The sequence below is a fragment of the Arvicanthis niloticus genome, chromosome 16 (assembly GCF_011762505.2).
Source record: "Arvicanthis niloticus isolate mArvNil1 chromosome 16, mArvNil1.pat.X, whole genome shotgun sequence".
NCBI classification, from domain to species: Eukaryota; Metazoa; Chordata; class Mammalia; order Rodentia; family Muridae; genus Arvicanthis; species Arvicanthis niloticus.
In genome coordinates, this window is record NC_047673.1 from 7146060 (window position 1) to 7158215 (window position 12156).

Here is a 12156-nt window from a genome sequence, read left to right on the forward strand (position 1 = left end):
GATAACCAAATAATCAATTTTTTTTTTTGCAGAAAGATGATGTGTTTATGACTCCAGCTTACTAAAGTCACAACAGTTTAGAGCCATAAAAAAAAAAAATAATAACAGAAAGTAGCTGAGGCAGGGATGGTGACACAGGCCTTTCATTCCAGCACTCAGGAGGCAGAGACAGGAAGAAGTTTGCCAGCCTGGTCTACAGCGTGAATCCTAGGACAGCCAGGGCTACACAGAGAAACCCTGTCTCGAAAGAAAGAAAGAAAGAAAGAAAGAAAGAAAGAAAGAAAGAAAGAAAGAAAGAAAGAAAGATAGACGCAAAATTCATCGACCCGAGATGTTTTCTGGTGTTTTGTAACTCGCTCCTGCCTCAGTGCTCAGCCACACAGCTCTCTGGTGAAGTTGCAAGTAGAGGCAGAACCCACATCTGTTCTCTATCTGCTGTTTATCTTGCTAACTGACTGCTTCAGTCTCTCAACCTCAGCCCCACCCTGCCAGAGCATCCTTCCTCACCTTCCTTCTAGACCACTGCTTCAGCTGCTTTCCTTCTCCAGTAGTCTCATGTAGACTAATGAGGTTGTGCTAACATTCACTGTGTGAGCACAGGGTACACTTCAGAACATCCCATCTCGGTCTAATTCCATCTTAAGCTCATCCACTGACTCTCATTTTGAGACAGAGTCTCCTGTAGCCCAGGCTAGCCTCAAGTTCTACTACACAGCAACAGTTGACCTCAGACTTCTGATTCTTCTGTGTCTGTGTCCTGGCCGCTGGAATTACTGATATGTACCACACACGTTTTATGTAATGCTAGAATGGGACCCAGGGTTTTCATGCAAGTAGGGTAAGCACGCTACCACCTGAGCCATAGCCACAGCCTCTATGTGGGTTCCTAATTGTGTGATCATATTTTTTCTTTCAAATTTTTAAATTTTTATAGACGAGTCACACAGCCCTCAACATTGTTTTCCTACGTGGGTCATGGTGGTTCTAGTTTCAGTATCTCTTGCTCCTGCCCACTCTCTGTATCCTGTGTCTTTTTATCTGATAATATTGGACTGTGAGCTTATAAAGAATGTTTTCATAGTAGTTGAAAACACACAAGGCCTTGCTCTGTGTCTTTCTTGAAGGGAACTCTTTAGGTTTCTGTAGCACAGTGTGAGACTGGGGACAGTTGTCAAAGTCTAGCCTTGACGTTTTCCTCATTGAGAGAGACCAGAATTCTGAACCTGAGGGACTTTGAACCATACCTGGGCCCCACTCCAGTGGTGCAGCCCTGAAGGATGCAGTGACAGCCCAAATCTGGGCCCTCAAATTCCACAGCACCTACCAGCATCCAGGTTTCATACACTGTTTTCTATTCAGAAATGCCCAAACCCCAGATGACCCTGTGTGCCAGGCTCCTGTCTCTGGATGTAGGGGCTCCTTTCAGATTTTGGTGCGGTAATTTTCTACAATCTTGCTAATTCTCTTCATGCTGAGTGGGGGATGGCTGCCTCTCATACATGGAAAACGATGCTATGACTGGATTTTTGCAAAAAGAAAGGGCTTTATTGAACATCAGCCTGCAGAGTCAGGCGGCATGCTTCAGTCTGTCTCCCATCTGCTGGTAGAGAATGGACTTACCAGAACCATGAGGGGAGCTGCCTGAGGGTAGATACAGATGTTGCCATGCCTCTTCGTGGGTCACGTTTGCCTTGGTGGGGGCATTATGTTCTCCATAGAAGGCTTTGAACATGTGACATCAGAAGGTCAGCAGCTGGGTCAGCAGCCATTGTCTGAGCATGATCAGCGGGGACAACCAGCTCCTAGCTCACCCTGAACAGGTTCAAAGCATCTTCATGGCACTTACTGTTTGCCCAATCTGTACCTGCTCCACTTTGTTGCCTTAAATTTTTATTTTGTTTATTTTACATTTGCCTGACTTCTTGGAGTGCCCTCTGTGAGGGAGTTATTGAGAATTACCTTGCCTGATACTCTTGGAAGCTTTCTTCCTTCATTGAGAAATTCAAGTGTGGGTGGGAATGGTCCTTCTTACAAATATTTTATTTAGAAAATTTCTCCCAAAGCCCTTTAGGATTTTTCTCAAGTGACAGCACTTCTGGTGATCTACCTAATTATTGCCCCTCACTCTCCACAGGTCACACTGCCTAACATCTGTATTTTAAGGACAAGGAACAGTGACCTGGAGATAAACAGTAGTCCCACCCAGAACACAGGAGAAGAGAATGGTCAAAAGAGCCGCTCTGAGTCGAACCCAGGCTTAACCGACTCAGATCATATCCTTCCCTTGAAGTTGGGGGGCAAGTAGAATACTGACACTTCCATCTTTTCTGTAAGGAGAGAGTTGTTCAGGAGCTGAGTAGCAGCTAAAAACAGCCAGGAAACCAGCAGACCAAACAGGCTCTTACTGCCTATTCTGTACAAATCACTTCAACCATAAAATTTGACAGCTTGTAAATAACGGCTGGAGAAATCCAGAGAGAAGAGGAGCAGAATTAATTTGAAGCTGATTGTCCCAGGTCTGTGGCTGTGACCCCCCAATTCTCTGTTTCCCAACCCAGAACAGCCTTTCCTGGGTATTTACTTCATTTTCACACTCCTCTTCCCTCCAGCAGCGTCGGGGGGGGGGGGGGGCGTCAATACAATTGTCTGTTTGTTTTAGGAAGTATAGAGGCTTGCTAGTGAGTTTATAGTTTTTAATCAGAGGAACTAGTTCGTGGTTTTTGTTTTTCAAGGACACGGCTGTATGGGATGGCAGTAAGTAAGCGGGCATTGAAAATGTAAATATTGAAAATGTTCAGCTATGAGATAAAGGAATCTGACCCCAAAATAACTGAGAATTGTCTTAGACAGTGGGCTTGGAAGAGCATCATAATGCATTTTATCATTATTTTAAGACATAAAACCATCAATCTTTGTGTAAAATGCCGAGCTTAAGCACACATTCCAGAGAAGCATCAAAAACAATAATTAGAAATTTTTATTCCCTTCTGTTTGGGGCTCCGTTGATGAGCCTCCACAAAGCAGCATGCTGCAGAGACTGCCTCTAAAACTCTTCCCAGGAAATCCCAGTCTCTGAGGAAAATCTGACACCCTGTGTTAGTGCCCCGCCAACACATTCATGGGCACATGTCCACACATGCGTACACACACATGCACATACATTATATGCACATACACATGCATAACATGAGCACAAATAGATGCACACATGTATAAGCATGCAGGCAGGCACACACACACATGATTCATGCATGCATAATATGGATAGAGTGGGAATGGACCCCATAGGCTCATATATTTGAACACTTGATCTCCAGTTGGTGAAACTGTTTGAAAAGGATTAGAAGGTGTGGCCTTGTTGAAGGAGGCATGTCACTGGGGATCATCCATTTATGGCTCCACCTGAGATAACTCAGCTAAGCAGAGTCACAAAGGGAGCTGGGCAATTCTGGGAGACAGACAGTGCTACACTAGGCCACACTGCTACAACCTACTCCCATGGGGTTCACAGACACCGAGTGCATCACACCCGATACCAATGCACACCACGCTGCACCTACCCGGCACACTGAAAAACACCATACTATATGTCCTGTGGAAACCGCCGTGTCATCTGTGCAGGGATCAGCACAGAAACACAAGAAGCATGAAAAAGCAAAGGAACACAAGACCTCCAGAAGGTTAATGACATCCAAGGAAAGGAAAACAGCAGGTTCCTTGGAATATAATTAAAATTAATTTTTAACAGGGAACTCAACAAGATACAAGAGAATTTAGTGAATTTAGTGACAAACTTTACATGCATTGGAGACCAGAGTCCCAGAAACAAATCAGTCTTAGGGTTAGGCTAGGAAGTTGGTAAGGTGCCTACTGAACAAGCAGGAGATTCTGAGTTCAACCCAAGAGCCAAGGTGAAAAGCCAAATGCAGGGCTGAGTGTTGTAATCATGGTGCTGGCTGTGGGAAATAGATAGATCCCATAGTCTCAGGGATATAGGTGAGTTCCAAGCCAAGAGAAACCATGTCCCAAAACAAGCAAGCAAAGCCAGGTGGTGGTGGCACACACCTTTAATCTCAGCACTCAGGAGGCAGAGGCAAGCAGGTCTCTGTGAGTCTGAGGCCAGCATAGTCTACAGAGTAAGTTCCAGGACAGCAAGGGATACACAGAGAAACTCTGTCTCAAAAATGAACCAAAAACAAACAAAAAACAAGGTAGATGTTGGCTTGAGCAGCAATACATACAGAAGACTGACATATGTGCACACATGTATACATAAACATCCGCAGTCTTAAAACTGAAGAGTTCACTTGTTTTTTAAAGTGCAGTGGGTAGGCTCAACAACGAACAATATCTAACAGGCAAGAAAGAAGAATTTATGAACTTCACTGCTGGTCTATTTAAATGACCCAGTCAGTCCAAAAACAGAACAAAAAGTTTTTCAAAGAAAAGAAATTTATTTTATGAAATAATAAGCAGAACCTTACAAACACAGAAAAGATATATTTTTGTATCCAGGAAGCTCCAAAGACTGAATCAGACCAAAAGATGTCAACTTTGAGATATATAATAATAAAGTATCAAAAGTCCAAAACAGAGAAAATTCTAAAAACAAGAGAAAAACCATCAAGTCTTACATAAGAACTGTAAGGAAATTCCCATTAGTGTAACCATGGATTTGTCAGCTAAAACCTTATGGTCCAGGAGAGAATAAGGTGGCATATTCTAAATCCTGAGTAACCAGAATACTATACTCAGTACATATGTCTTTCAAAAATGAAAGGAGAAAAAAAAAGCTTATTGAATAAGCAAATTCATCACTACTGGACAGTCTTTCAATAAATACATAAAGGATATAGACTCCTCATGGCAAAATAGATAAAAATTACTATCACAAAAAAATACCTGAAAGTATAAACATTACTAATAGACCAGATAAACAAGAGAATGAAACCTCGTCAGTGCAGAGAACCCTTAGACCAAAAACACGAACAAGAGAAGAATAAAGGGGCTGGAGAGATGTCTCAGTAGTTAAGAGGACTGGCTGCTCTTCCAAAGGTCCTGAGTTTAATTTCCAGCAACCACATTGTGGCTCCCAACCATCTGTAATGAGATCTGATGCCCTCTTCTGGTGTGTCTGAAGAGAGTAACAGTGTACTAATGCATAAATAAATAAATAAATAAATAACTCTTTTAAAAAGAAAAAAAGGAATAAAGATGTGCAAAACACACACACACACACACACAAAATAAAATTACTGGAGTAAGCCCTTAACTATCAGTAATAACCTTAAATGCAAACAGCTAAAGTCCCCAGCTATAAGAACTACACGGTCTGAATGCACTGATAGGAAGGGGCTCAATGATATACTGCCAGCAAGAAACTCAATTCCCCTGGAAAAGTAAAATAGAAAGTGAAAGATAGTCCTTTACAAAAGAAATTTTAAAAAGCCAGCAGGAGCAGCCATCCTTATGTCAGATAAAATAGACAAAGATTTTAAAATGTAAAACTATAAAAAGAAAGTCACCATATAAAGCCATCAACTTAATAATAGGAACTCAAAGTCATATATATATATACTTCTAATATGGAATGCTTGATTATATAAATCAAGTATTATTAGATCTAAAAAGGGGGAGAGGGAGATAGATTGCAGCAAAAACAACAAATTACCTGAAGAGACGGATAAGTGGGTAAAGGAAATGTGTGTACATATAACAGGAATGTGGTGTGTACACACAATGAGCATGTGGTGTGTACATACAACAGGAATTGGTATATACATGTAATGTGAATGTGGTGCGTCCATACAATGAGAATGTGGTGTGTACACACAATGGGAATTGGTGTGTATATGTAATGTGAATGTGGTGTGTACATACAATGGGAATGTACTGTGTACATACAATGAGAATGTGGTGTATACACACAATGGGAATGTGGTGTGTACATATAATGTGAATGTGGTGTGTACACACAATGGGCATGTGGTGTGTACATATAATGTGAATGTGGTGTGTACACACAATGGGCATGTGGTGTGTACATGTAATGTGAATGTGGTGTGTACACACAATGGGAATGTGGTATGTCCATACAATGAGAATGTGGTGAGTACATGCAATGAGAATGTGGTGTGTACATACAATGGGAATGTACTGTGTACATACAATGAGAATGTGGTATGTCCATACAGTGAGAATGTGGTGAGTACACACAATGGAATGCTATTCTGCCACATTACCACAAGCTTCTTGCTTGTGGAAACATGAACAGAGTTAGAAGACATTGCTGAATGAAACAAGCCGGGCTCAGAAAAGTTAATTCTGTGTGCTTCCATCCACATCCTAAAATGCTAAAAATGTTGACTTTATACAAGTCAAGAGACTGGTCACTACAGGCTGGGAGTGCTGGATACAGGGAGGCTGGAGGGCAGGACACAAAGTATAGCCTCATGGGGAAAATAGGCTGTCATCTTCTACAGCACAGCAAGCTGTCTACAGTTCAGGTCATATACTCAATAAAGAACAAGAAGGAAAGAGTTCAAAGTTCCTGAAACCAAGAAACTGCCCGTGTTTAAAGAGACTGAAATGTTAATTGCCCTGAAACTATCACATGACACTTCAGAGGACAACCCATTTTTTTAAATAAATAATTTTGAACAAAAAAAAAAAAACCCTCAAAGGCCATAGTGTATGTGTTCCAATAAATATATTTTCCTTTTATCTAGGCATCAAAATCAGTCATGTAGCATATTTGATTTTATTCCAGGTTGCAGCTCATTTAAAGTAGAAGATTCACAACCAACCAAAATTAGTGAGTTATCCTCTGTTGTCATGGGAAATCTTTATGACCAATAATGAGAAAGAGGGAGTAAAGAAAAAGAAGGAAGAGACAGGGAACAGGAGAAACTGAGGAAGTCCTCAGTGGGTTTAGCCATTACCTTCTTTAACCTCAAAAAAAAAAAAAAAAAAATGTGTCTTATGCCATTGAGGTAAAGCCACCTACCCATGGGCCGAATGACCTAGTTTGATCTTCGGAATACATAAGGCAGACTGAGAACCAGCTCCTTCACACTGCTCTCTGACCCGCACACATACCACTCCACATGCAGATAAAGTAAATTTTGTTTTCACTTTTTATTGGTTCTCTGTGACATTCACATGATGCACCCCAATCCCACTCATCTCCCCTTCCTCTCAACCTGCCCACCATGCTTGCAACCTCTCACCAAGAGAAAAAAAAAGAAATCTCACTGTGGAAGCTATAGTGTGTCACAGGGTGTCCCACAGTTTACCCTTTTGTCCACACCTCCTGGCTTGCAAATGTTCATTGCAGTGACTCATTGGTCTGGTACAAGGCCTCTGGCTTCTGCTACTTTATCAGTATTAGAACCTCACTGGTTCTGTTGTTGTCCCGTGTTGTAGAGAACCTGTAGTTTGAGATATGTAGGACCAGCCCCTTCATGTATCAGCAGTTCATCGGTGGGGTAGATGTTGGGGTGAGTCAATTCAAAGTCCTGGATCTGGGCCTGAGAGTGGCTGAGCTGGTCAGTCCATCCACTCCCGCACCCTTGGGGCTCTTTGCATCTTTCTTTCTGTATTTTCTCTCTTAGGAGTATGTGATTTTTCTTAGGATCTTCACATTAATGGTCCTTACATTTCATTCCTGCTGTTAAGCTTACCCAGCTCCATTTTTACTGAAGCAACTACACTTTTTAAAGTTCTGTACCTTCCACCTGGCTCTTTAACCATTTCTTCACTAAGATCCCCATTCTGTCTCCCTTGTTAATTCTCCAGTTTCCTTCTATTTTCTGAGGATGTTAGAAACATCCACTATAGTCTTGGCTGTCTGTCCCATGGCTGGTCTCCATTCCTTACTCTTTCTTTTTTAACTGTGCATCATGCCCAGCATCTCTGTCTGGTGATCAGAACTCAGTACTGACCTCTGTGGGTGTTCTCTAGAGACCCTGGGCTCTAGGATCTTTCCCTCCCGGGTTCCGGCTGCCAGGACAACAGGCAATTAGTCATGGAGTGGTCACCATGAGCTTGGCTTCACAGTTTGCCAGGGTGCTATCCACGGCAGTCCAAAGTGTTTCAGACTCTCACGTGGCCATACTTGACTGTCTGTCCTATGGCCCCTGTGTGTCTTTTCAGGCTGGCAATAGTACAGCAGGCTTCACAGACACATATGATCTACCTTTAAGGGCTTCCTGGCTTTTCTAGTCAGCTCTGTCAGCCTTAACATGCAACCTGGCAGGCACTGGAGCGGGACAATGGCCCCCATTCCACCTCGGTTTCCATGCTTCAGGGTCAACCCCCAGCCAGACTTGGTTAGTCTTCCTTTGGCCTGGAAAGCTTCATCCTGAGCCACAGCCTCAGGAGGGACCTCATGAAGACTCCCAGTGCTTCAGGATGAATGGTTCCTGCTCTCTTCTATGTCACTTACACAAGCTAGCTGCTCTAGGAGCCCAGGACTCTGCTTGCCTCTGTCTCTCCTCAGATTTCAGACTTCTGTTCCAGAAAAAGGAGATTGTCCCCAGGTAGCATATAGGGTACAGCTAAGTTCATGAGCTGTCTTTCAGTGACTGTGTGTAGGATATGGCCATCCCTTGATGCAGCATGGTGGCTTCCCATAACCTGTCATTGTTCTCTACAGCTAGAGAGAATATGTGACTTGTTCTCCAGCAGAGCAGTTACTCATGGCTGCTCATCCCCGCCTATCAGCACATACTCAGTGAAGAGTCCACAACGTTCTTGGCACCGGGAACGCAGCGCGGTACAAGCCCTGAGATCTTCAAACCCATGAAGTTCACAGTCTAGGAAAAGGCAAGTGCTGGACAACCATAGACACGAAGCTGTGGCTGGCACCGCAGTGGACATAGCTTGTTGAAAGCAGAGGACTGTGAGCACTGGTGCCTCGGTGTTGCCGGGAAGAAGACACTTCAGACAGGTGACTTGGAAAATGAGAAAACCAGACCTGAAAGCACTGCACAGTTAAAGGGGCAAAGGAGCATCTGTGACAAGGAATAGAGCCGTCTGGAGGAGATGACTCTGGGTAGGAGAGGCATGAAGGTGGGAGGGAGCATCTAGAGTGAAAACCAGATGTGACTGGACAGGTGACAGAGGCCTGGTCATTCCATCCTTGAAAAGAAGGTTCAGACCTCAGTGTCTCCAGCACCATGGGGTCTGGAAACCCATATTGCTCAACTTGGGTGACAAAAGCCTAGCTTGTGTGCATCTGTTCTGAATGAGCCTCCCCAAGAACCAAAGTAAACCAACTTTTCAGAGCACAAAGCTGATGAGCCAGGCCTTCCAAGAATCCATGCTTTATGAGCCTGGGCTGGGTCTTCTCTCCCCTTCTAATCTCCAAATGAGTAAATACTTCCTGCTGCCTCTCTTCACAGTAGGACCCATCCTAAGTAAGACACAGTTCTTTGTGGCTTAGTTTCACATAGCTATGTGGCTATGTTTAGTGTTCTTGGGGAAGGGGTTAAGATTCTAGAATGAAGTGAGTTTGGCCAGTATTCAGCAGGAGCTAAGACACAGAGAGTTGCTGCTGTGGATTAAAAATATCCAAAAGGATGGGGGCAGACCACACGATAACATGTGCCAGCTGCCAGGTACAGCCTGCCCGTGTTCATTTATTTTCCCAATAAACCTTTATGTATTAAGAAATGTCTATGAGAGCATCTCGGTGGCGGAACAGATGTACTGCCTGTTATGTGTGAGCTTCCCGGGCTTGGGGGCGGGGTATGAGAGAGCGATTTATCTCAGGTATCACTCTGTAATTTGAGCTTAAACATTTTGAGTTACTGAAAGAAAGGTTTCAAATACAGTTTCTATAGCTCGTATTTTGGGTCAGTCCTTCACATGCTACCTAATTGCTTATATCCAGGTCCTCAAAATGGGAAAACTCTGCCCAGTATGAACAAATATGGATTGTTATAGCCTATTTCAGCCTCAATTAACTGGCGGTTAAAATGTGTTCCTTAGGCAGGAAGTAATTAATATTCACCCTCACGTTATACTTTTTTGAACTGTCTTAAGGATCCATGAGAATCAGATTTTTTTAAAGAGATTCTGCTGCAGCAGAGGAGAGGCATGCACAGCAGAGGAGAGGCATGCACAGCAGAGGAGAGGCATGCACAGCAGAGGAGAGGCATGCACAGCAGAGGAGAGGCATGCACAGCAGAGGAGAGGCATGCACAGCAGAGGAGAGGCATGCACAGCAGAGGAGAGGCATGCACAGCAGAGGAGAGGCATGCACAGCAGAGGAGAGGCATGCACAGCAGAGGAGAGGCATGCACAGCAGAGGAGAGGCATGCATCTGTAGTGTGTGAGATTCCAGACGGATACATAGCTACACACACTACACAGCTAAACGCCCATCGTCATGTGTAGATATAACCTAGCTGCTTAACGTCACGTCACATACGTTTCAGTCAGCCAAATTGCTGAAAATAAAATGTATAGTGTGATATATTGCGGCCATATATTGTGTACAGTTTGTATATAAAAAAGAAAGAATGATTAAAAGTCGATGAGAGTGTTTATAAGTCTTGATTGCTTCATAATTTTAACTTTGAGCAACATTTTTATCATAATTATAGGTTTTCTTAAAGCATTTATGCAGATTGTTGTTGCTCAAAAGGGGGTTTATTCCATTTTGGTGTAAACTACACTTTTTTTTTTCTTTATGAAATCACTCTTTGGGTTCCTAATACCCAGTACTCTGCCAGAGCTGTAGAATCCAGTGACAGGAGGTGTTTGTCCTCACAGCGTGCATTGTCCCTTAGTGCCCTGGCCATTTATTGCCTATGGACACAGGGTGAGATGAAGCAGTCCCCACAGTGACCAGCACTTAACATTCAGGGTACTCCTGATCTCTTTGCCCTACACTTGTGTCCCTGTAAGGCTATTGTACTTCTGCGCCCAGTTCACAGATTAAGAAACTGAGTCCTGGAGGCTTAACTAATAACAGAATATCCCTTTGAACATTTAACCTGGAAAATGGACCTAGGAACAATCAATGACACTGTTTTATTTTTTTTTATCTTGCAAAATTGAGGTCCCCAAAACTGTGATTTAATCTGTACAGTATCATGTCAAGGTATCTACTATTGCTGAACCCAATTGGCACAGTATGACTAAGATTCAAGTTAAATCACTCAGAGCCCTCAGCAGCTCATAGATTTACTACTGGGGCAGGGGAGGTAGGAGAAGCAAGGTTTTCCCCTCTGAGAATTTTCATTTTTGCCACATGCTCTATGAAAAGGCATCACCAAAAACAAAACACAAAACTATCTGAAGAGGAAGCACAAAGAGGAACTGACCCAGAAGAAAACCTAGTAAACATCACCAAACCCACCTACAAATCTTCCATATTCTCTAAGGACCAAAACTGATCTTGTTTTAAGTTCCCCCATTTCATCCCAAGGCCTAGGATAATACCTGGTACATAGCAGGTGATCTGCATATATCTATGTGGGGATGAGTGGGTGGATGTGAGAATGGGTGGGTGGATGTGAGGATGGGTGGGTGGGTGGATGGATGGATGGATGTGTAAATAGATGGATGATAGATGGATGGATGTGTAGATGTGTGGATGGATGGATAGATGGATGGGTGGATGGAAGGAAGGATGAATGGATGGATGGATGTGTGGATGGATGGGTGGATGGTTGAATGGAAGGAAGGAAGGAAGGAAGGAAGGAAGGATGGATGGAGTGATGGATAGGTAGATGGGTAGAAGGGTGGATGGATGATGGGTGGATGGATGGGTGAGTGGGTGTGTGGGTGGATGGATGAATGGATGGGTGGATGGATGAATGGGTAGATGGATGGATGGATGAAAGGATTGACAGTTGGATGGGTGGATGGATGGATGGGTGGATGAATGGATAAAAGGATGGATGGGTAGGTAAATGGATAGAAGAATGGGCAGATGGATATCTGAAACAAAAAGAACAAAACTAAAACTAAATAAGGTGTTTCTGTGACTAAAATACGACGTGAATCCTTTGTACAAATTCACATAATGAAAGAAGCCTTTATCAATAGGATCAGTATAAACCTTAAGATACAATCAGTCTTATTTAAAACAAACAAATAAAAGGACAGTCTGAAAACAAGACAATGTATAACCAGGTGCCCTAT

General features: G+C 43.1%; 1 long non-coding RNA gene across 1 annotated transcript in view; it reads left to right on the forward strand.

The window, feature by feature from the left end:
* LOC117721716 (uncharacterized) overlaps window positions 1-10556 on the forward strand; it is a 58549-nt gene extending 47993 nt beyond the window's left edge. Inside the window, exon 2 of the long non-coding RNA XR_004608466.2 lies at window positions 8657-10556. This is a non-coding gene — a long non-coding RNA (uncharacterized LOC117721716). The remainder of the gene's footprint in view (window positions 1-8656) is intronic.
* The last annotated feature ends 1600 nt before the right edge of the window (window positions 10557-12156 follow it).